The sequence below is a fragment of the Schistocerca nitens genome, chromosome 4 (assembly GCF_023898315.1).
Source record: "Schistocerca nitens isolate TAMUIC-IGC-003100 chromosome 4, iqSchNite1.1, whole genome shotgun sequence".
Classification (NCBI taxonomy): Eukaryota; Metazoa; Arthropoda; class Insecta; order Orthoptera; family Acrididae; genus Schistocerca; species Schistocerca nitens.
This window is the reverse complement of record NC_064617.1, coordinates 103133341-103158088: the sequence shown is the minus strand read 5'-3', so window position 1 is coordinate 103158088 and position 24748 is coordinate 103133341.

The window sequence follows — 24748 nt, the reverse complement described above, 5'->3', positions numbered from 1 at the left end:
GAGACACTATTTTATAAGCATCTTTACGTGCTCACTGTGCGCTCAGAACTGAAAAGAGCGACGTGACGCGATCGATGGGCATACTAGAGACTCTGCCCAACACGTATGTGCACAATTTCATCGAATGTTCACTGTGGTTTCCATTTCGAGCCCCATTGGACCTCACTGTCCGAAGAGCCCTCGTATAACTGTTAGAACTACAGCACCCACTTGACCTGCTTAATGTATAGAATCCTTGATCCCACTCTACATTCAGATCTCAGAAGCCCCCCACCCCCCACCCCCCTCCCCCACTATCACCAACCACCTCACGCACATTACTGTCAAATACCAAATCAGCTATTCCGTGATGTCTCTGAATGTGTCTGGGACCCATTCCTCCTTTTATTCAAGTTGTGCTATAAAGCGTTTTTCTCCACAATTCTTAGTAGTAACTTTGTATTAGATAGTCGATCTACCTATCTAATGTCAGCATTCTTCTGTAATACCAGATTTTTCCTGTTATCCGTTTTGCGCCCACTGCCGTATAAGGCTACACTACAGTCAAGTGCTTTCAGAAAACGTTTTCTGACACTTAAATCTATATTCGAAGTTAACAAAAAATGGCTCTGAGCACTATGGCACTTAACGTCTGACGTCATCAGTCCCCTAGAACTTAGAACTACTTAAACCTAACTAACCTAAGGACATCACACACATCCATGCCGGAGGTAGGATTCGAGCCTGCTACCGTAGCGGTCGCGCGGTTCCAGACTGTAGCGCCTAGAACCGCTCGGCCACCCCGGCCGGCCGATGTTAACAATTGCGTTTTCCACAAATGCTTTTCTTTTTATTGCCAGTACGAATTTTATATAGCCTCTATTTTGACAGTCATAAATTTTGTTGCAAAAAAGTAAAAGTCATATACTACTCTTGTTTCATCATGTTACATCCGAATTTCATAATCCAGCACAATCTGATTTGATTAAGTACATTTCATTGCCCTTACATAACTTTAATGGATCTTGCGTGAATTAAAGGAGGAGGGTAGAGTTAGGAAAGGTAAGGGGTTAGTATATCAGCTGCATAAGGACACTGTGCGGCATCAGCGGTGACGAGTGAAAATTTGTGCCAGATTGGGATTCGAACCCGGAATCTCCTGCTTAGTAGACAGTTGTGTTAACCACTGTGCCACCCGGACACAGGGTTTATCGCAACTGTGCGGACTGTATCGTCGTGCTTCTGGGCCGACCCACATTCCCACCTAGCGGCACCTACCCGCAATCCCTGTCCATGTGCTCCAGCTCGCTGCTTAGAGATTTCCGCAGGTGGTCGGACGTATTGTGCATCCACACTGCATGTGGTGGATCTACTGCCCATCAAGGAGAATCAGTTATATGAATGTGTGGTGTCTATACTTTCGGACATATCTCAAAAAGAACAGACATCACGCATTCATGTAATTTATATAAAGTTCATATAACGTGTTTTCAACACATTATGGACTCCCTTCAACTGTTGTTGTAAGACCTTTGCCGTCTCTGACAGATTTAAAGCGTCATCGGCAAACCACAAAGTTTTTTATTTCTTCTCCCTGAAGTTTAATTCCTTTTCCAAATTTCATTTTGGTTTCCTTCGCTGGTCGCTTACCTCGGATAACATCTGGGATAGGCCACAAACCTGCCTCACTTCTCAAGTGCTACTTTCATCTCACACCCTTCAACTCGCTGAACAACAGTCTGCTTCCTGTGGGAGTTGTAGATAACTTCTCGTTACCTATATTTTATCCCTGAAAACTTATAGTTTCCAGTATTGTATTACCGACAAAATTTCAAACTGTGTCACAAACGATGCCTTTCCTTCGCTGTATCTTCTAAGCTCACTACTGCTTCGTGTGTACCTACACTCCTGGAAATTGAAATAAGAACACCGTGAATTCATTGTCCCAGGAAGGGGAAACTTTATTGACACATTCCTGGGGTCAGATACATCACATGATCACACTGACAGAACCACAGGCACATAGACACAGGCAACAGAGCATGCACAATGTCGGCACTAGTACAGTGTATATCCACCTTTCGCAGCAATGCAGGCTGCTATTCTCCCATGGAGACGATCGTAGAGATGCTGGATGTAGTCCTGTGGAACGGCTTGCCATGCCATTTCCACCTGGCGCCTCAGTTGGACCAGCGTTCGTGCTGGACGTGCAGACCGTGTGAGACGACGCTTCATCCAGTCCCAAACATGCTCAATGGGGGACAGATCCGGAGATCTTGCTGGCCAGGGTAGTTGACTTACACCTTCTAGAGCACGTTGGGTGGCACGGGATACATGCGGACGTGCATTGTCCTGTTGGAACAGCAAGTTCCCTTGTCGGTCTAGGAATGGTAGAACGATGGGTTCGATGACGCCAAACACGCATACGGCCATCATTGGCACCAAGGCAGAAGCGACTCTCATCGCTGAAGACGACACATTCGTCCCTCCATTCACGCCTGTCGCGACACCACTGGAGGCGGGCTGCACGATGTTGGGGCGTGAGCGGAAGACGGCCTAACGGTGTGCGGGACCGTAGCCCAGCTTCATGGAGACGGTTGCGAATGGTCCTCGCCGATACCCCAGGAGCAACAGTGTCCCTAATTTGCTGGGAAGTGGCGGTACGGTCCCCTACGGCACTGCGTAGGATCCTACGGTCTTGGCGTGCATCCGTGCGTCGCTGCGGTCCGGTCCCAGGTCGACGGGCACGTGCACCTTCCGCCGACCACTGGCGACAACATCGATGTACTGTGGAGACCTCACGCCCTACGTGTTGAGCAATTCGGCGGTACGTCCACCCGGCCTCCCGCATGCCCACTATACGCCCTCGCTCAAAGTCCGTCAACTGCACATACGGTTCACGTCCACGCTGTCGCGGCATGCTACCAGTGTTAAAGACTGCGATGGAGCTCCGTATGCCACGGCAAACTGGCTGACACTGACGGCGGCGGTGCACAAATGCTGCGCAGCTAGCGCCATTCGACGGCCAACACCGCGGTTCCTGGTGTGTCCGCTGTGCCGTGCGTGTGACCATTGCTTGTACAGCCCTCTCGCAGTGTCCGGAGCAAGTATGGTGGGTCTGACACACCGGTGTCAATTTGTTCTTTTTTCCATTTCCAGGAGTGTATATTTCTATGTAACTCATACGAGATCTTCGCCCATCTCGGCTTCTGTAGATAATTCCTGTGAATATTTTCGAAACAAGATTTGTGAAAGTGGCTGCTCTGTAGCACGTCACTCAGAAGGAGCGTTCATCTCCTCTGGTCCCCTACTAGAACTGTCTAGTATGAGGCTCCCACAACATACTGATACCGCCATGGGTTAAGAAGCTACTGAGAGTACCACAAGTATCGAAACCGGTCTAGCCAACAAACAATATAAGTGCTCATTCACTGATAGCCTTCATAGTCAGCAATAATCATGAGCTGACATAGCATGTGTTTCAGGGAAGGCAAGAGGTTCCCCAAGATGACATTCTGGGTCTGTTTGTTTCCATTCCATAACGAATATAAGGGCGCAGTCGTGCCAGCGAGGGTCACGCCTCATACAAAATATTCCACACGGAAAGAAAGTATAATCACTTAATACCTGTTACGCGATGAACACCTACATAAAGTTTGACAAAATCTGACTGGTGCTTCATAATGTATTACTTTCCATTTCACGTACGCCTGCACGTACACAACTCGCAGTCCACCGTATGGTGTGTGGCGGAGGGTACCTTATACCGCTGCTAGTCCGTGGGTGTAGTTTGGTGAGCGCATGGCTGGGCCGCGAAGGCATTTGGCCCACTCAGTGAGTTTGACACTCGTACTCCCAAGCAGCGGTCGTCAAACGCTGTTGTTCAAGAGCCAACACTGAAATTGTGAGACGATATCTCGAGCTGCATATGTACTGATCTTATTATTAATTGGCAACCTACGTAAGATACTACGTTATAAGCACCGAACAGACCAGCTGTTGTAAGGATGCGAAAGGCGGTTCGAAGTACTGATCGTTACAAGCCAGCATCATTCGGAACACTTCATGTCGACTGTTCTGTTGTAACCTCCCCACGGAAAATTTAAAGGACAATACTTAATAGAAATGGAGCCAAATGTAACCTTCCCACAAAAATATTCTAAAAAAAAAAACTATGTTTATTAGTAATGGTGCCACAGCTAAGTGTAAGCTCCCCACAAGAATATTAATGGCAAAGACAATTAAATGAAAGCTCGCTATCTGACTCAAGTACAAGTTCCCATAAAATAATGAACGATAATCTCATGACAATGAAACTACAGTGATAACCAAAAGTCAATTAAACCGAAATGTCGGTGTTTGCCCTGTGCGAATTCAGAATAAATTTCTTACCTTATTAAAACTGCATGTCAAAATTCTGCTCTTATTGTTCTCTGGCGCTTGCACGAAAAGCATTGGAAGTACCTTTTGAAAATCTTTGTTAAAAGGAAATGGAAGGAAATTTGAATGATTGTGTCTAAAATTGCTTTTAAATCAAAATTATTATTGGGGGCGATTTTTGAAAGTTAAATTACAATGACTGTTCGTTACATTATCTGATGAGCGCAAAGCTGCATGATTATTTATTTAAATAAATTATACCTCGTCCTGAATCTCGACCATTGCGATGCCGACGCCCGCCGACTGCTCTCCGCTACTGCTAGCAACCGACTCCAAGCACTACTGAGGACTGACTACTGCAGACTGACTGACTGCTCGCTACTGCGAGTCGAGCGCAACTGCTCTGGTCAGAGATTCTACAATGTCTCAGCATCGCTGCCGCACAACATACGTGTTTCATAACCCTCCACTGGGGGGGCAAAAATTTGGCAGCGATGGTGAGTCATTTGGACTTGCCATCGTAACAAATTTTTCTTTTAATTAATTAACATTTACAAAATATTTAGATGTATCACATGAATTAAATGTTGTGCGCATGCACCGATTACAAAACATTACAGACAAGACAAAATATAAGTACAAAACAAATCAGGAAAAATGTATATACAAATTATTTGACAGATAACAAAGTGTACACACACTGAAAAATTCTTTAGCAGTTTCATAACAGGCAAAAAAAAAATCATGTTGACAAGTGTCATGAGTGCACATGCACTGCAGTGGAGAACATATCAGTAAAAGACGAAATGTATATACAAGAGTAACAAGTGACATAAATCATAAAAGGTATACAGAATGAACACAAATCATATCGAAAATTGAGAAGAGTGCACAGGCACTGTAGTTCAGTTGAAAACATATTCACATAAGTGCACATGCACTGAAAACTTTTGAACATTTTTATAACAAATAAACGCAAGAGTAGAAAAAATCATCAAATCACAAAAAGTATATACAATATAGATGACAAGAGTGCACACATACTGCACTTCAAAACAAATCGAAAATGTCTTTAGTATTTTGACAACAAATGGCAAAAATCATGTCGACAAGTGACACAAGTGTACTCGCACTAGAGTTCAACAAATCGAGAAAAAAATGTATAGGCCATGAACATAAATGGTGTTAGTAAAAAATGATTTTCACTATTAGGATAGGAAAGGAAGGATTGCATCATGGTTGTAGCACTTTAGTTTGCACATAGCTGCACTGAAAGTCCATATCTTTCCACAGAATCACAACTAAGTGATACAATCTGCAGTTCCGTTCCCAGAAGTATTTATCAGCTTATCAAGACAGTGAAACGTCGTAGTAGTATTCCATACTATCATTTGGCAGTATACCAGGTACACCAAACAGTGGGACCAGAATAACGTCTTCATCGCTTACGGTGGTGGACAGCATGTCGTGTCAACACCACGCTCTTAAGAGGCGGCACACAGTGCTCCATAACAAAGTCTTGATTAGTGATTACATAAGTAGTTTCTTCGCCTACAGTGGTGGACAGCATGTCGTGACAACACCACGCTTTTAAGAGGCGGCACACCAACGTAGAATTAGTGCAAAAACCAAATATAGTGCTCCATGATAATGAGGATGGACAAGACAAATGGATGTTACAATAATTTCAGGTAGTTAGGTCAGAAGGTGAAGGACATTAACTAACACACAAGTCTTGATTAGTGATTACATAAGTAGTTTGCGGTATCCATACTCTAGTCATTGAACATTTCTGTACCATGAATGTAGTATTACAGAAAAATGTTCATTAATTAATTTAAAGACAAGAGTGGTAATCAATCGCCATCAAGTATTGAGTATTACAAAACATTTTTCCTCATTCAAATGACATATTTACAAGTAATTATTAACACTCAGTGGCCTAGCAACTTTCGATTAGTACAAAATATTTATCATCATTCAGTATTAATATGGGAAGTCATCATTGAAAACACTAACAAAACGTTAAGTTACATTAATTATTGGCACTCAGTGGCCAGCAAGTATTGAATAGTATAAAACATTATTCATCATTCAGTATTCTTCATATCATTAAGAAATCATTATTAGAAAAATCAGTTAATTACAGTCATAGCATTAATAAGCATGGGCATTATAAGTTACATTAATTATAGGCACTCAGTGGCCAGCAAGTATTGAATAGTACAAAACATTAGTAGCATTAATAAGCATGGGCATAATAAGTACTCTCATTACAATAGATAGTGGCAATTATGTTTTGGTATCATTAAGAAGTCATTATTCAAGTGACATACTATTCAGAGCTGATCAGTGTTATTCAGAATTATCATAAACTAGTGACATTATCTGGGACTGTTAATACATTTTGTTTTTTCTGCTAGCAATGCATTGCTTTGGGTAATTATAAGGGAAAGCAAGAAGAAATAAGAGAAAAAATTGCTTCTAGGTTGTTCCTATAAATGAAAAGATTGTGTAACGTCATTCGTCATGAGTCAGCTGTAGCAAGGTTATCACATTTATAAATGATAGACACAAGTGGGTAAGAAAAATGCAAGTACTAGAACAGGTATAATAAGTAACAAGTTTAGTAACTATCATAAAAAGCTTCTCCTGAAAGAAAAATACAAAATGGATTATTGAACTGAAAGAAGAAACGCAGACTATGCTGAAAAGTAGTGAACTTCGAATTAACAGGTAGTGAAATGTGTATAAAAAATGTGTTCCATAGCTGTCCTTTCCAAAACCTTCAGTCATCCTACTACGCAATATAACACCTGCTGTCAAAGTAAACTGCAACAAATACTTAAATAACTACATAGCATAAATACATAACTTCAACATTATCCTCATCTGTAAAGAAAAACTTCATTATTCATATCATCATAACTCCATCATTATCATCACCTGTAAACAAAAACTTCATTATTCATAGTACCATATTCTTCATCATTGTTCATTATCAGCATTCATTATCATCTGCAAAAATCATTTCATTATTCATCACACAACTATTCCTAATCCCTAGCATATTTCATCACTTAAAACTAAAATGTGTAGTTCTGTCTGACAGCTTGCATCAATCGCTTTGTATTCTGAAAGAAAAAATTAGTTAAGACTGCTATTCTGCGATGTGTATAATATATTCTGGTTAATGCTTGTTAATTCTGATCCATTTACTCGTCCTCATTAGCTTATTGCATCTTCTTTCGTTTATTCCATAGGTGAAATTCCCACTTCTGTTTAATTCATTTCCTGTACGCATCATTTCTTTCTGAAATTGATGAACAAAGATTAATGTCTTGCATTTAAATCATATACCCATTAAATAGTGACTGGTTAATGGTGACTCAATTAAGCATACAACATAACATGACAGAAAACGTAATATCTCAAAACACAGACAGTGTTTAAAGGCAAAAAGTGTACAGAGAATATCGTAATGCAGCAGCAAAAAAGGAAAATGTAAAACAGTCATGATGTTGAGATATCACAAGGCAAAATGTCAAAGTCAAATGGTGTGTGTTATACCTTAACTAGTTCACAGTGCATACAAACAAAACATAAAAACAATCGTACATACATAAGAAAGACAAAATGTGACATTCGTTGTGTTCAGCTTATATGTAGTGTAGTTAATAGATGCGATAATTAAAGACTTCAATGGAGAGAGAATTTGATAAAATTAATGCGTCATTATAGAGAATTGCATAATTATTCATAAAATGCGTAAGTTCATTTGGAAAATATGCACGGTCTAGTGTGTAACGACAAGAAGAGCGACCTGCTAACCTTACCTTGCCGGGCACTTGCCAAGAAAAAATACGATAATCATCAATAGGTAGTCACATAAATGTAATTGCATAAGTGGTCACAAAATGTGTAAGTTCATCTGGAAAATATGCACGGTCTGATGTGTAACGACAAGAAGAGCGACCTGCTAACCTTACCTTGCCGGGCACTTGCCAAGAAAAAATACGATAATCATCAGTAATTAGTCATGTGAATATAATTGCATAAGTGGTCATAAAATGTGTAAACGGCCTCATAGCATGTTACATCGTAAAGTGGTTTCATTCGATAAAGGGTTTAATATTTGACACATGATGGTTGCCTTTCGATTTTCTGGTTCTCAGAGTTTCGACGTGTACAACATTGGGGTGAGGAATGCTGCGAATCCGATATGGACCTGCATATAGAAGTTCAAATTTACTGCACTTACCTTTTAATTTGCTGGATAAATAGTGTGTTCGTACTAATATCTTCTGTCCAACGTGAAAGTCTCGGCGTCTACAAACCTGTTTTTGCTGTCTTCTCCGGCGCTCTGCGGCACGTTTGATGTTGTTCAGCGCAATGTCAATTATTTCGTGGTGTCGTAATCGACGAGATGTAGGAAATGTTACTAATTCTTTGATTTTGTTTGGTGGTTCAACGTTTTTCAGTATAACAGACGGAGGTAGCATAGTGGATTCATTTGGAATGGAATTAATTACATCTTGAAATGAGTGTACGTGTGTGTCCCAATTAACATGTCTTTTGTGGCAGTATATTCTACACAGTTTACCAATTTCTTTCATTAGTCGTTCACAAGGGTTCGAAGAGGCGTGGTACTTGGATATATAAATCGGAGAAATGTTTCTAGCTCGTAACATGCGTGTCCATATGACAGAACGAAATTGTGATCCATTGTCAGAAATTACTTTCATCACATGCCCTACATGAAATAGAAAATGTTTTACAAATGCTTTCGAAACAGTTTTAGCAGTAGCTTTGCGTAACGGAGTGAAGGTAACAAATTTTGAAGTGAGTTCAACAGCGACAAAGATGTAGCAAAAACCTCTATTAGTTCTCGGAATTGGACCAAAAATGTCTACTGCGGCCATATGTCTTAATTTAACAGGTATAATGGGATATAATGGAGGAATGTGTGAAGTGGTGTCTGACTTAGCTTTCTGGCAAATTTTACATGACGCTAAAACTCGTCGTATACGTTTTTCCATGTTTGAAAAATAACAGTTCTGTCTCAGTATAAGAAAACATTTTCTGGCTCCGTAATGTGCGTAACTTAAATGAGTGTACCAGATTAATTTGTTAACCAGTTCGTCAGGAATGCATAATAACCAATTGTTGCTGTCTGGATGAGAGCGGCGAAACAGAATGTCATTGCGTACAGTGTAGTGGTTCCTAATCGTAACATTATTCTTATCTTGCCAAAGGTGTTTAATTTCTTTCCACACATTGTCTTTGCTTTGCTCTCGTGCTATGTCCTGTAATGATGATGAAATAAAATTTTCAAATGCAACTTGTTGAATGTACATGACGCTGAAATTTGCTTTGCAGAAGTTGGTTGCTACGTCTTGCTGATTGTTGCTGAGAGAACGAGAAAGTGCGTCTGCTATAACATTTTGTGTACCGGGAATGTGAACAATCGTAAAATTAAATTCTTGTAAATACAGTTTCCATCTGCTTAATCTGTCGTGAGTAAATTTAGCTGAAAGTAAAAATTGTATAGCTCTGTGATCTGTGTAAACGGTCGTATGTCTGCCATAAAGAAAGTGTCTAAATCTCGTAAAAGCCCATACAACACACAACGTTTCCAATTCTGTGACGGAATAATTTCGTTCAGCAGGTGACAGAATGCGGCTTGCAAATGCGATGTTTTTAATTACTGTAGAACCATCTTCTTCAATTTCCTGAAAAATATGTACGCCTAAAGCTGTGTTGGAACTGTCGGTGGCAATGGAAAAATTTCTGGTAAGATCTGGGTGCGATAAAAGTGGAGCATTCAACAAAGCATGTTTTAGGTTCACGAATTCAGAATGTGCTTGCTTATCCCATGACCAAATAGTGTTTTTACCTGTTAATTGGCATAATCTAGGTGTGTCTAGTGCAGAGTGATGAATAAATTTGCGAAAAAAGTTAATTAAGCCCAAAAAACTGCGTAATTGTTTCTTCGTTGTAGGAACAGTAATGTCACGTAGAGCTTGAAGTTTTTCCGGATCAGGCGCAATGCCTTCTGCTGAAATTACGTGTCCAAGAAATTTTATAGAAGTTTTACCAAAATGCGATTTACTGAGATTAACTGTGAGTCCTTGTGCGTGAAAAGTTTGCAACAGTCGTTCTAAAATCATATTGTGTTCAGTCCAGTTAGCTTCTGCGATAAGAATGTCGTCTACGTACGTCGTAATTCTGTCTTTCAGTTCTGTCGGAAGTATTGTGTTCAAACCGCGAATAAAAGCAGCAGAAGAAATAGTTAAGCCGAATGGTAATTTGCAAAACTGATAACAGTCACCAAAACAGAGAAAAGCTGTATATTTTCTGCAATTCGGATGAAGTTGTATTTGCCAAAATCCCGATTTCAAATCTAATGTGGAATAAATAGCTGTACCGTGAAATTTCTGTAGTAGTTCTTCTAATGTCTGTGGTCGATCTGTTTCATTAATAATAATGTCATTAATGTGACGTGAATCAAGTACGAGGCGAAGTGAGCCATCTTTTTTCTTAACAATATGCAGCGGGTTTATGTACGGGCTAACTGCTGGTTCAATAATTCCTTGATCGAGCATATCCTGCAATTCTTTTTTAACTTGTTCTCTGTGGATATATGGAATGGGATAATGCTTTGCTTTAAATGTGTCGTGCTGTTTGACTTGAAATTCGTACATAAAGCCGGACATAGTACCAGGAATGTTGTCGAAAACTGGAGCTTGTTGCAAAAGAATTTTATGTAATTGCGTTCGTTCGTCGTCTGTATTTGCACTGCTTTGTTTAACTTTATCAGAAATCATTTGCATTACATCGTAGTCAGTTTCGTCTGGAGTGTTATAGTTGTGTACGTACGTATCCGTAAACAATGTGGGATTACAGTCTATGTTACGTGTTGCGGAAATGACCTCTGTGCGGTTAATTGTTTGTTCTTCTGCAGATAAAGAATGCTGAAACTCTAAAGCTAATTGTACATTTTCGTCCTTCAACATTAAATAAGAATTTTGAAAATCAACCACTGCGTCGTGTTGTACGAGAAAATTAGTACCTAAAATTACGTCTGTTGTCAATAAAGGAACAATCCAGAAATTTGAGTGAAATGTGTGACCTCCAATACAAAATGATAAATGTGTCTGTAATTTAACGTCTACTCCTTTACTCGATACTGCTCCTTTTACTTTCGTTTTGCCTAATGGTAATGTGGGATAAGTATTCTCTTTGTTGCACTCATTAAAAGTTTCTTCATTAATAACCGACATAGGTGAGCCAGAATCAATTACTGCTGAAAATTTCGATGAACCTATTTTAATTTCGATGACAGGATGTGAAATAATTTTCTGAACAACTGGTCTTTCCTGCAAAAGTGTGTCTCTGATGTCGTCAAAAGTAATTACATTTTCATGAACAACATTCTGCGTGTTAAAAGTAGTGCTTGTATTATTGGAAGATGCGTCCTGTACAGTATCTAGTCAGATTCTATCTGACGTGTTATTACTATCATCACGAGGATGTTGTGGCATTTCTACAATTTGAACTGTCCTATTACTTCTTCCAGACGTATTACGCTCTGGATGATACCTACTGTCGGGTTCATTCATGAGAATAGGTTCTTGTGGATAATCTTGCTGTTGGTATGACCGACTGTTGTTAGATGTACGCTGAAAGCTATCGTCATTATTTTTACGTCTATCGTAATAGTCATTCCTATACGGTGCATTGCGATTGGAATTGAAAAACTGTCTTCTCTGTACGTAGTTATTCCTTTGCTGCCGTGCGTTACCATTTGTTGTATCAGGGACTATACGTACACGCGGCGAAACATTAAAGCCTGGTTGACCTTGTGCATTCCATTGTTGGTTAGGTATTCTAAGCGGCTGACTTTCATGCTGTTGTGGTGGAAAACATCTATTGTTACCAAAATGTGGTTGCTGTTGCTGCAAATTTTATACATACTAATGATTACGATTTTTATGTTATTAAAATTACGGCGGTAGTTGTCATTACGGGAGTGCCTACTGAAAATTGTCACATTCGGTAAAAATTGTCATATCCGGTGTTCAGTACATATTTCTTAATACTAGATAGAGCAATAGTTAAAGAGCTGTTTTGATAGATATAAAGGATAGTAGAAGAGAAGGCAGCAGTGCAGAAAACTAAAGATGAAACAGCACTACTACAGCTCGGGGCCCTATGCTCGCTACGGCACATATTCATTAAAGCGTAATGAATCCCCTGAGGTCTATTACGCACTGCAAATAAAATTTAGTTTTTGCGTTCCAGGCAATGTCGGTAAAATTCCAAACACAAACTGCTGTATTCTTGCTAATTTCTGTTTCTGCATTATAGGCAATGCTAATGAAAATACAAAAGCAAATTGTCGTATCCAGTTCAGAGCCAGCTTCCGCATTATAGGCAATAGCGGTGAAAATACAAACATAAATTGTCTTATACAGTGCAAATCGTGTATCTGTGCTCTGTCATTATTAAATTCCTTAGATTTTCTTACAAATAAAAATTGCTCGTGATGTACGTTCTTGTCACTGAATTTAAGAAAACGTTCAGTTTTGTGTGTGAATCTGTTTGTCTGTGTCATTTCGGATTTCAAATTGCGTATCTTTTCAGGTTTTAAGTCGCGTAGCTTTTCGGATTTTAAGTCACGTAGTCTCTGTAAATTGCTCACATTATACGCGCTGCGTGACTCTGACAAATGCTCGCAACGTGGCAGATTCTGTGACGTATTGGTGACTGAAATAGTTGTTAATTCTGTTACTTTAATACTTTCGTCAATTTGGTTGTTCTGACGTTCACTTTTATTATTGACTTCCGTATTCAGAGTGTGTGAAACTTCCACTGACTCTAAATTAAACTCGTCGTGTATCTGTACTGCGTTTTTAGGGCATTGTTCTGTGACTGCATTAATTTCGTGGATCTGTGTTGCGTTTGCTGAACATTGTTCAGTGACTGCATTAATTTCGACTTTATGTGATTCTGTTATGCCTACACGTGTGCTACTTAATTCTTGTGCAACAGTGCCAACTTCTTTATTACTGTTATTAGCACAAGCCCTAGTATCCTCACGTAATTGTCTTGTACTATCATAAAATTGCGCGGCAATGGCTTCAATCTGTTCATCAATCTGTTCATTCCGTTCACTAAGTTGTTTTATTTTTTTATTAATGTTGTCTTGTTCTTCATTCGATTGTTTATAACTTTCGTTAATTAGTTTATGTTCTTTGAGATCGTTTTCCAGTTTTTCATTCATTAGTAGTAATACTGCCATAATTTGACCCAATTTAACATTCTCTACTCTATTATCTGTGCTGTTTGATTTCGTACCTGCAACTGTCGCGTTTTGTGCGACCATTTGGTCATTCTGTAATTTGCAAAAAGATTTGTCAGTCGAACGTACACTGTCAGTCACTATTTCGGAATTAAATAAATCCGGCGTACTTTCAGTACACTGATCATTTTCATTCGAAAAATTTGTCTGTACGTTATTTGAATTTTCCAAACCGGGTGTGTTAAGCTGGGCGGCGCTCATTACAACAGAGCTCCCCGCGTCATCAATTGTCGTCAAATTAACAGAGGAGACAATTGAGTTCTCTTGTTCATCATTAAGGTAAAAGTCATCATTAGTGGTTGGAAAGCATTGATTGTCGGTGCACGCAGGATTGTCATTATTACACTGCGTGTCCGAATTACTATCAGTCACGTTGTTTAAATCGGTAATTTCATTCAAAATACCTCGCGATACACTATTCACAGTCTTTCGCGGCATTTTCACAATAGACACAAATATTCACAAAAGAAATAATCACAATGCAAAAACAACACACAAATTCAACAGAGCAACGAATTGCCGTTGACCTGTAGAAAGAAAGTCACAATATTAGTAAAAGCGTTGCGCAAATTATAATTATATTTAAGCAATAAGAGCAGATATCTGACTGTTTTTCAAAAGATTCACACGAAATACGATCCTGGACTGGGTGTCGCCAAGTGTAACCTCCCCACAAAAATTGAAAAGGACAATACTTAATAGAAATGGAGCCAAATGTAACCTTCCCACAAAAATATTCTAAAAAAAAAAACTATGTTTATTAGTAATGGTGCCACAGCTAAGTGTAAGCTCCCCACAAGAATATTAATGGCAAAGACAATTAAATGAAAGCTCGCTATCTGACTCAAGTACAAGTTCCCATAAAATAATGAACGATAATCTCATGACAATGAAACTACAGTGATAACCAAAAGTCAATTAAACCGAAATGTCGGTGTTTGCCCTGTGCGAATTCAGAATAAATTTCTTACCTTATTAAAACTGCATGTCAAAATTCTGCTCTTATTGTTCTCTGGCGCTTGCACGAAAAGCATTGGAAGTACCTTTTGAAAATCTTTGTTAAAAGGAAATGGAAGGAAATTTGAATGATTGTGTCTAAAATTGCTTTTAAATCAAAATTATTATTGGGGGCGATTTTTGAAAGTTAAATTACAATGACTGTTCGTTACATTATCTGATGAGCGCAAAGCTGCATGATTATTTATTTAAATAAATTATACCTCGTCCTGAATCTCGACCATTGCGATGCCGACGCCCGCCGACTGCTCTCCGCTACTGCTAGCAACCGACTCCAAGCACTACTGAGGACTGACTACTGCAGACTGACTGACTGCTCGCTACTGCGAGTCGAGCGCAACTGCTCTGGTCAGAGATTCTACAATGTCTCAGCATCGCTGCCGCACAACATACGTGTTTCACTGTGTTTCACATTCTTACCACCTTCAGTGATCCCAATGTTGAGACACTGTAGCGACTGACTGAAGGAAGTCTGTGTGAGCGGAAGATTAATTGATTAATAACACTAACACTACTTACATTTCAGTCATTATGCAATACGAGACACGATCACAAATGTTTACTAAATGTATTGAATGTCATTTCTGCTCTACTCATTGCTTTCTATTACAACAGCCTTAATTTAGTTTCCATACTCCTTCAATTAAAACTTCTGGGCTGATAGGCCGTGGTCGATGTATAAAACTCTCCCCTGACGTTTCGTCTCCGACTGCGGCAGACATCCACCGAGGTGAAGTGGTGAACTGTAAAGAGAAGTCGAGGAAGCGCTGATTATATAGGCAGTACAGAAGGTGTAAGGTGGCTATAATTTCGCACCTTACAAGCACTCATCCACATATTTTGCCGTGAAATACAACCGCAATTAGGTATCATTTGATAGGTTGTACATCGTATATATGAATGTTTGGCATTGTCACGTACGCCTTGTAAATAATCGTTAACGCTTATTGCATGAAATGCGACGAAGTGTCTTTAAAATCGGTGTAATTAATGATTGCCTATACTAGTAGAGGTAGGAACGCCAGTGGAGATGAAACGGCAGGCACAACTCAAGCTCTGGGTGGAAGGCCCGCATCGCTATTGGTCCTTCTTAAACACAGAAAGTAGCTACACGGACATCGTGGCACCTGAGCTCTGGACCACAATAGGGTGACCGGCGGCCGCTACTGTAACAGGGCCGGAAGGATAACCGGATAATACTTCCGAACGCTGAAAATCTTGGACGCAGGTGAGAGGAACGAAGAAGCGGCACCTCGGAAACCACGCAGGCTGGTTTATTTCCGAGGATTTTTACTCAGAACCGTACCATTGTACGAGTGTAGGTTTTCCCTCGCAAACTTTACGCTGGACAACAAAAGACTAAAATATTGTTGGTGCGAGTTCGGAAGAATCTGTAGAGAGGGAGAATATTCCGTGGTTTCGGGAATATGATTCGTTTTCGGAATTACGAGGGTGGGGAGCCGAGCCTTGCTGGGAGGCCAGCGGTGGAGAGACGAGGTCTTCCGTTGTGAGCGCCGGTATGTCATGGTCACTCGATTATCAGCTTTGTTGGTACAAACGTACTTGCTGTCTTTGCTCTCATGAGAGTTTATAGTTAGAACAGTTAGGCACTGTGCTCTTACGATCCTATACGATTCTGGACTTCACCTCTGGGTTGGAAGTCGTCGTTGGGTACGCAGCGTTCAGTAATTGAGAGCACTTCCTCTGACTATACTTACGTTGAGATGTTATCTGAACTCCGTCCTTGTGGCTGAGAGTTCGCGTTTCTCGTCTGTACAACACAGAGAAGAGAAGACATTATTAGAGTATATTAATTAGAGGACTGTCTTCTGCTGTCCTAGTGTTTGAAAGAGTTTATTTGTGGCTGGAGTTCTTCCATCGTCGCAGACGAGTTCGAGAACCTTCACTCTGACGCACCGGACGCAGTACATACTGTGATATCGCAAATTGGTTCGGCTTATTAGGGCTATAAAAGCTAAACAGCTGTGATCACGTTAGTTTATTTCCACTGAGGTTCCACACCACCGTAGATCATCTTTGAAGGTATTGTCTTCTTGTGTTTGATACGTAGATGATGTCAGTCATTTCGGGTTATTGATATTAGATTGCGCAGTCATAATAAGGGGCAGAGTTTGGCAACTGATTAGTAATTTTACTTAGGAAATGGACACGTGGTAATACTGTATAAAAGGTTTTTTTTTAATCCACAATAAATATATGAGCAGGAACAAAGTTTATCATTTAGTAGGATTAGTTGCCTTCATCATTCATTTATATTTAGGTTGTAATTTATTTGTTAAATTCCATTAAGAAACGCTGAGATCTGCTTCAAAAAATGGTTCAAATGGCTCTGAGCACTATGCGACTTAACATCTATGGTCATCAGTCCCCTAGAACTTAGAACTACTTAAACCTAACTAACCTAAGGACAGCACACAACACCCAGTCATCACGAGGCAGAGAAAATCCCTGACCCCACCGGGAATCGAACCCGGGAACCCGGGCGCGGGAAGCGAGAACGCAACCGCACGACCACGAGCTGCGGACGAGATTTGCTTCAGGGGGTAGTCAGACAGGACCAAATCTTCATTTTAGCGTTTATCATTTTCCGTTGCGCACATTCATTTTACACCCGCCTGGAGTAGCGTCATGGAAGGGCGCCACTGTCCATCACGTGGCGTCGGCTATGAGACTGTCTCTGGTATTGCCAACATTCTCGATTGAAAGTAATCGATCGTCACGCTTCCGGTGCAACGCTGACATCTAAATTTTATCCAGCTTAACACATTCGTCTTTCCTGTTCCTTTTTTATACGAGGCGTGGCTGTAAAACACATGGACTGGTGTCACAGAGTACTTACATATGCAATATGAGTCACTATCACAAATGTTTACTAAATATATTGATCTCATTTTTTCTGTTCATTATATTGTATTATATCAGCCTTAATTTAGTTTCACATTCCTTGTTTATACTAGATGTGGCTATGAAATAACGAGGCTGACATTGTCACGGAGTACTTACGTATGTGCCAAGGATGAACGACCAACAGCTATGAAGCATGAACCCTTCTCAGTCGAATGCGGCATCTCCGGTGTCTGTAGAGAAACTAGTGTGGCCATGAACTTCTTTTGTGCGAGAGATGCTATTTTGTTTTACAGAAAAGTGGTAGGTGTAAAAACAGAGCAACGAATTGTCCTGACTGAAATTACAATTAAATCAATACCATTAGCTGCTGACGAGCGTTGATATGCAGTACATCAACGGTAACAGTTGAAAATGTGTGCCCCAACCGGGACACGAACGCGGGATCTCCTGCTTACGTGGCAGACACTCTATCCATCTGAGCCACCGAGGACACAGAGGATAGTTCGACTGCAGGGATTGATCGCCGGCACGCTCCCCGTGAGACTCACATTCTCAACTTTTAGTCCACACACTACATTCGTAGCGTCCCTGCCATTATACCCATTACTCACAGCAGACAATCCACCGATTCCCGTAACAGTTCAGGCAAATCGTGTGCATCCGCACTGAAGAAGGTCATCAGCCAGTTAGCCTTAAACGATATGAAGATGGCAACTGTTCCCGTTGATGTACAGGATGTTTCAAAAATGACCGGTATATTTGAAACGGCAATAAAAACTAAACGAGCAGCGATAGAAATACACCGTTTGTTGCAATATGCTTGGGACAACAGTACATTTTCAGGCGGACAAACTTTCGAAATTACAGTAGTTACAATTTTCAACAACAGATGGCGCTGCAAGTGATGTGAAAGATATAGACGACAACGCAGTCTGTGGGTGCGCCATTCTGTACGTCGTCTTTCTGCTGTAAGCGTGTGCTGTTCACAACGTGCACGTGTGCTGTGGACAACATGGTTTATTCCTTAGAACAGAGGATTTTTCTGGTGTTGGAATTCCACCACCTAGAACACAGTGTTGTTGCAACAAGACGAAGTTTTCAACGGAGGTTTAATGTAACCAAAGGACCGAAAAGCGATACAATAAAGGATCTGTTTGAAAAATTTCAACGGACTGGGAACGTGACGGATGAACGTGCTGGAAAGGTAGGGCGACCGCGTACGGCAACCACAGAGGGCAACGCGCAGCTAGTGCAGCAGGTGATCCAACAGCGGCCTCGGGTTTCCGTTCGCCGTGTTGCAGCTGCGGTCCAAATGACGCCAACGTCCACGTATCGTCTCATGCGCCAGAGTTTACACCTCTATCCATACAAAATTCAAACGCGGCAACCCCTCAGCGCCGCTACCATTGCTGCACGAGAGACATTCGCTAACGATATAGTGCACAGGATTGATGACGGCGATATGCATGTGGGCAGCATTTGGTTTACTGACGAAGCTTATTTTTACCTGGACGGCTTCGTCAATAAACAGAACTGGCGCATATGGGGAACCGAAAAGCCCCATGTTGCGGTCCCATCGTCCCTCCATCCTCAAAAAGTACTGGTCTGGGCCGCCATTTCTTCCAAAGGAATCATTGGCCCATTTTTCAGATCCGAAACGATTACTGCATCACGCTATCTGGACATTCTTCGTGAATTTGTGGCGGTACAAACTGCCTTAGACGACACTGCGAACACCTCGTGGTTTATGCAAGATGGTGCCCGGCCACATCGCACGGCCGATGTCTTTAATTTCCTGAATGAATATTTCGATGATCGTGTGATTGCTTTGGGCTATCCGAAAACATACAGGAGGCGGCGTGGATTGGCCTCCCTATTCGCTAGACATGAACCCCTGTGACTTCTTTCTGTGGGGACACTTGAAAGACCAGGTGTACCGCCAGAATCCAGAAACAATTGAACAGCTGAAGCAGTACATCTCATCTGCATGTGAAGCCATTCCGCCAGACACGTTGTCAAAGGTTTCAGGTAATTTCATTCAGAGACTACGCCATATTATTGCTACGCATGGTGGATATGTGGAAAATATCGTACTATAGAGTTTCCCAGACCGCAGCGCCATCTGTTGTTGAAAATTGTAACTACTGTAATTTCGAAAGTTTGTCTGCCTGAAAATGTACTGTTGTCCCAAGCATATTGCAACAAACGGTGTATTTCTATCGCTGCTCGTTTAGTTTTTATTGCCGTTTCAAATATACCGGTCATTTCTGAAACACCCTGTATATCAACGCCCGTCAGCAGCTAATGGTACTGATTTAATTGTAATTTCATTCTAGAGAGCTGCACGGTCACCAATTACATCTGCTCTTTCGGACATGTCCGAAGGACAGATGCCCTCTTCAAAAAAAATGGTTCAAATGGCTCTGAGCACTATGGGACTTAACATCTATGGTCATCAGTCCCCTAGAACTTAGAACTACTTAAACCTAACTAACCTAACGACAGCACACAACACCCAGCCATCACGAGGCAGAGAAAATCCCTGACCCCGCCGGGAATCGAACCCAGGAACCCGGGCGTGGGAAGCGAGAACGCTACCGCACGACCACGAGATGCGGGCTGCCCTCTTCATATCGATTGTCCTGATGTTTTACATGAAACTTGGAAAGGCTGCTACTAAAACCTATAATTTAAAAAAAGAAGTGCACTGCAAAGATTATTTATTATTTGCACATGTTTTTGAGCGATTCTAGAGTTTCCAAGATGGCCGAGAAGACGTCGAAGATAACTCACGCCCGGGACACCTGTCAAATATCAAAAACGGGTGAAAATATCGAAAAAGGAGGTAATCTGATTTGATCTGGCCACTGGTTGAGTATTAAATCGATTTGTTGAAACTGTGGAGTACTGAGAAACCACACACGAAGAGTTTGCGACGGTTGGTACCGAAGTACCGTGGACGTCCGTCCGCTGCAGAAACATTGCTGTGCACAAAACCAATCTCACTGCCTGCGAGAACCACACGGCCCCTTCCTCCCCCTCTCCCCCCACTGGAACGGCAGCGCCAGCAGGAAGAGAGACGCGCGCCCGAGTAACCGCGCGCGAGCGGAAGTTGGCAGCTGCAGATGGTAAGTCAGGCCGAGTCTTGCTAGGGATTAACTTGCTAGGGAGTTCCTGTAGAACGTTCGTCGTGTCTTCAAGTTGTCGAGTGAGGTAGAAACAGTGACTGATAAACAGTCAGTGGTCAGTCTTTAGGAGAAACTGAACGGTGAATAGGGTTATTATGCATGGACAGAGCGCCTGCCTAGAGATTTAACTGAGTGCTCTTAGTTTGGAACTGTTCTTCAAATAGAACACCAAGACAGAAGATTTCTTTCGCTTTTAGTACAGATATCATTATTTGGTTTGTGTTCGCGGAACTGTAGTCAGGCATTCTGCAATTACTGTAACCATCGTTACTAAAGTTGAGTAATATACTATTCACTACTCTCTGTTACTTCGTAAGATGGCTATTATTTTGCACCTTACAAGCACTCATCTACATACTTTGCCGTGATTTACAACCGGAATTAGGTATCATTTTCTAGGTTGTACATCGTATATACAGGGTGTTTCAAAAATGACCGGTATATTTGAAACGGCAATAAAATCTAAACGAGCAGCGATAGAAATACACCGTTTGTTGCAATATGTTTGGGACAACAGTACATTTTCAGGCAGACAAACTTTCGAAATTACAGTAGTTACAATTTTCAACAACAGATGGTGCTGCGGTCTGGGAAACTCTATAGTACGATATTTTCCACATATCCACCATGCGTAGCAATAATATGGCGTAGTCTCTGAATGAAATTACCCGAAACCTTTGACAACGTGTCTGGCGGAATGGCTTCACATGCAGATGAGATGTACTGCTTCAGCTGTTCAATTGTTTCTGGATTCTGGCGGTACACCTGGTCTTTCAAGTGTCCCCACAGAAAGAAGTCACAGGGGTTCATGTCTGGCGAATAGGGAGGCCAATCCACGCCGCCTCCTGTATGTTTCGGATAGCCCAAAGCAATCACACGATCATCGAAATATTCATTCAGGAAATTAAAGACGTCGGCCGTGCGATGTGGCCGGGCACCATCTTGCATAAACCACGAGGTGTTCGCAGTGTCATCTAAGGCAGTTTGTACCGCCACAAATTCACGAAGAATGTCCAGATAGCGTGATGCAGTAATCGTTTCGGATCTGAAAAATGGGCCAATGATTCCTTTGGAAGAAATGGCGGACCAGACCAGTACTTTTTGAGGATGCAGAGACGATGGGACTGCAACATGGGGCTTTTCGGTTCCCCATATGCGCCAGTTCTGTTTATTGACGAAGCCGTCCAGGTAAAAATAAGCTTCGTCAGTAAACCAAATGCTGCCCACATGCATATCGCCGTCATCAATCCTGTGCACTATATCGTTAGCGAATGACTCTCGTGCAGCAATGGTAGCGGCGCTGAGGGGTTGCCGCGTTTGAATTTTGTATGGATAGAGGTGTAAACTCTGGCGCATGAGACGATACGTGGACGTTGGCGTCATTTGGACCACAGGTGCAACACGGCGAACGGAAACCCGAGGCCGCTGTTGGATCACCTGCTGCACTAGCTGCGCGTTGCCCTCTGTGGTTGCCGTACGCGGTCGCCCTACCTTTCCAGCACGTTCATCCGTCACGTTCCCAGTCCGTTGAAATTTTGCAAACAGATCCTTTATTGTATCGCTTTTCGGTCCTTTGGTTACGTTAAACCTCCGTTGAAAACTTCGTTTGTTGCAACAACACTGTGTTCTAGGCGGTGGAGTTCCAACACCAGAAAAATCCTCTGTTCTAAGGAATAAACCATGTTGTCTACAGCACACTTGCACGTTGTGAACAGCACACGCTTACAGCAGAAAGACGACGTACAGAATGGCGCACCCACAGACTGCGTTGTCGTCTATATCTTTCACATCACTTGCAGCGCCATCTGTTGTTGAAAATTGTAACTACTGTAATTTCGAAAGTTTGTCCGCCTGAAAATGTACTGTTGTCCCAAGCATATTGCAACAAACGGTGTATTTCTATCGCTGGTCGTTTAGTTTTTATTGCCGTTTCAAATATACCGGTCATTTTTTAAACACCCTGTATGAATATTTAAAGAAGACTGACATTGTCACGTACACCTTCTAAATAATTGTTAACGCTTGTTTCATGAAACGTGACGGAGTGTTTTTATTATCAAAACGGCGTAATGAATGATTGCCTACACTAGTAGAGGTTGGAACGCCAGTGGAAATGAAACGGCAGGCTTAACTCAAGCCCTGGGTGGAAAAGCCCACACAGGTGTGTTGGTCCCGCTTCACACAGGAAGTGCCAAGACGGACGGTCTGGGCACTTGAGCGCAGAAGCACAATACAGCGGCGGCCGGCCGGTCTTGTAGTGGGGCCGGAAGGATACCCGGATAATACTTTGGAAACTCTGAAAATCTTGGACGCAGCAGAGAGGAACGAGGAAGCGTTACACCGGAAATCGCAGGCTGGGCTATTTCCGAGGATTTTTACTCTGAGAAGCGTACCATTGTGTGTGTATAGGTATTTCCTCGCAAAATTTCCGCACTGGACGACAAAAGACTAAGATATGGTTGGTCGGCGTTCGGAAGAATCTGTAGGGAGGGAGAAAATTCCGTGGTTTGGAGAATATAGGTTCGTATGAGCAGTTGCCAGCGTGCTCGTGCGCATGCGCAGAGCTGAATTCGCGTATGGGCAGCGCCTTCCTCTCGCTTCTGGCTACTTGGAGCGTGGCTGTTTGGTGTATGAGCAGTAGCAGCAAGTAGCCAGAAGCTACCCGGAAAAATTTTCCTGGCGCGCCCAAGCTGCCAGATTCGCGCATGCGCAGAGCAAGCTGAGATATAGTGGGGGGTCCTTCCCCACGTGACCCGTGGCCGTGTATATGTTTCGTGTCTTCGTTTACAGCTCCCACGTCAAATGAAAACAAAACAGATTTCTGTGGCCGGGAGCCATCAAGTGAATTAATATACATTCTCATAACCATGAAAGACCAAAACAATTTAGTACTTTCAATTTTCTGATTTGATATTATTTCCACGTTCTTAGCAATCAACCATTAATGTCTTAATGAAGCTATTTCTGTCCGTTTTATAGAGAAATTTGCTTCAGTTAATTTTTTTTCCGCTGAGGCAGTTCGTTTATTTGAAACGAAGTGTTTCATTCCGCGCTATTGGCTACTTTCAACCTCGTTCAATTTAAAGTGCAAATTTTCATTTTCTGGGACGAATGACATTATACCATAATAAAGAACCAAACATGAGAATACAGTACTGGACCTGCAAGAAAATTGGTATCACGAGAACCACATGAAAAGCTGAATATCAGGTACTTCAGAGTCCATCTGGACATAGAAATGTGCAATTAGAGCGGATAGAAATGTGCAATTAGAGCGGAATGAAGCATTTTAGTATGGTTTATGAAATTCCGATGCTGCTGGAGTAGTCTCTGATGTCCTATTCATTTTATGACACTGTAAGATCTTTTAATACTACACTCCTGGAAATGGAAAAAAGAACACATTGACACCGGTGTGTCAGACCCACCATACTTGTTCCGGACACTGCGAGAGGGCTGTACAAGCAATGATCACACGCACGGCACAGCGGACACACCAGGAACCGCGGTGTTGGCCGTCGAATGGCGCTAGCTGCGCAGCATTTGTGCACCGCCGCCGTCAGTGTCAGCCAGTTTGCCGTGGCATACGGAGCTCCATCGCAGTCTTTAACACTGGTAGCATGCCGCGACAGTGTGGACGTGAACCGTATGTGCAGTTGACGGACTTTGAGCGAGGGCGTATAGTGGGCATGCGGGAGGCCGGGTGGACGTACCGCAGAATTGCTCAACACGTGGGGCGTGAGGTCTCCACAGTACATCGATGTTGTCGCCAGTGGTCGGCGGAAGGTGCACGTGCCCGTCGACCTGGGACCGGACCGCAGCGACGCACGGATGCACGCCAAGACCGTAGGATCCTACGCAGTGCCGTAGGGGACCGCACCGCCACTTCCCAGCAAATTAGGGACACTGTTGCTCCTGGGGTATCGGCGAGGACCATTCGCAACCGTCTCCA